At 39.0% G+C, this 1,945-nt stretch overlaps 1 long non-coding RNA gene across 1 annotated transcript; it reads right to left on the bottom strand.

Moving 5' to 3' along the window:
- Positions 1 to 72: 72 nt before the first annotated feature.
- LOC113472536 lies at positions 73 to 1,348 on the bottom strand. The gene is made up of 2 exons (XR_003394805.1): positions 1,162 to 1,348; positions 73 to 164 (listed from the first exon to the last, which is right to left on the bottom strand). It is a non-coding gene; the product is annotated as an uncharacterized LOC113472536 (long non-coding RNA).
- Positions 1,349 to 1,945: the final 597 nt, after the last annotated feature.

Raw genomic sequence — 1,945 nt, 5'->3', positions numbered from 1 at the left:
TAATGTCATAAACTGTCATAAAGGATACAGAGTCAGCATGTTGCATTGTTCTCGTGCATATTCCCGATGCAGCTTGCCATAGTTTGATTGTGTGATCATAACCACCCGTGGCCAATATCACTGAGTCCATTGGTGAAGGACCTGATGTTTCTCCCATCATTTTACTGTGGAATAAATAAATAAAATTGGTAAACACTGAGTAAAAAGAAAATAAAAATATAGTGTTCCAAAACAATTTTCATTTTCTACCAATGAAACAACTGCTAGTCTCTCGATGTGCGAGAAGAGACATGATACTTTTCCCATTAGTTGTTGTTGTTGGGGAGATTATCAGGCTCATTTGAAAAGGCACATGGTCTGAGATCGACCTAAAGTACTTAAACAAATTAATCAAGAGGATCTAGGTAGGTATCTAAAGCTGTGTCCATACATACGCCATCGATCGACGCAGATCGATGGTCGATTGATGAAGTGAATCTACGTTGTCGATGCAGTGTGCGGATTCAGTCGACATCGATCGACGGCGTCGACTGTGTGTGGACACAGCTTTAGATGTTGGTACTTGGGCCCTATTCCAAGAGCCATCCTGTACTTCTCATTTAATATCTACACGTCGAAATAACGTCACGTTGCGCGTCGCCGCGCCCGCCATCGTGCTATTTGGAGATGACAAAATCACTTACCTATATTGGTGGAGATGCTAAAACTACCGAAATTAGTGGAGATGACAAAATCTACAGAAATTAGTGAAGATACCAAAATCTATAGAAATTAGTGGAGATGACAAAAATATAGACATTATTGGAGATGAAAAAACTACTGAAATATGTGCTCGTTCTTCGTCTTCCTCATCTCTTCCCGTGTTCAGGCGGAGTCGGCGTTTTATATCAGTTTCTCACTATACTTATACTTGTTGGGTCAACACAAGAACACCAGAAAGTAACCAGACAAAATATTTGCGATTGAGATTCCTGTAATATCAGATTTAATTAAGTCATGAAAGAGTACCAGACTTGTACTTGCTTTCTTAGTGTTCTAAAAGTAGTTTTTTAGGTCCACAATGTCAGAATATTCAGAGAAGTGGACTTTGGACTAAGTATCAGACTTTTTTCTGGGTTAGATTTTCAGTTTACAAAACTACTAGCTATTTATCAGTCTCACCTTATGTTTCAGTCAACTTCAAACTTCTTGAACTTGTAGTTTTCTACAAACCATCAAAAAAGTAGGTAAAATGCAGCAATACACCCTGAACTTCTCAGAGCGAACAATGAAAAACCTAGACCTAGGTACCAAGGTACAATAACTTAAAACAAATCAGGAAAATCCAGGAAATTTTTATCTTCAGACAGCCAAAAAGTACCAGATAACACCTAAAAAAATCAGTAAAACATCAAAACTCTGTTCCGTGTTGATTTATGCCGGGCGTCTCTTCAAACTATTGACGTAGGTTTTTTTTTTTTTAAGAGGTTTGACAGAGGGAACTGTAACTGCTATGGTCTTATCGTCCCGAAATCGAAGAGAGAAGGAAGACAGGATAGGAGAAAGCCAGCCGTTCCGAGAACGAACATTATCCCATCAGGATAAAATCCGCCCCGGGAGATAACACCAGGACCAGATCAGAAATTCAAAATTTTCAAAATTTACCGCGCGAAATCGAGAATGGCTGACAAGTTTAGTTCATGAAAAATCTAACAGAGCGCGCTAGCTGTACCAAACCAAGGAGGTTATTCTGGACCGGATATCTACTGGCTAGTGATGAAGTTCGAGAAGTGAAGCCATTCTATTTTGATCTTTTAGGTCCGAGGACTCCGAAGATGAGTTTAAACTCGGTTTAAAAGTGTAACTCTCAGATTAAGCTTTTTTTTTGTCACAGGTGGTCTAGTATTTATAGAGCCAAGACAGACCTACAAAATTACATGTATTCTTGTGATTCCGAATTGGACGA

Source organism: Diaphorina citri, unplaced genomic scaffold, assembly GCF_000475195.1.
Source record: "Diaphorina citri unplaced genomic scaffold, Diaci psyllid genome assembly version 1.1 scaffold6008, whole genome shotgun sequence".
Lineage (NCBI taxonomy): Eukaryota > Metazoa > Arthropoda > Insecta > Hemiptera > Psyllidae > Diaphorina > Diaphorina citri.
This window is presented reverse-complemented; position numbering and strand designations above follow the sequence as displayed.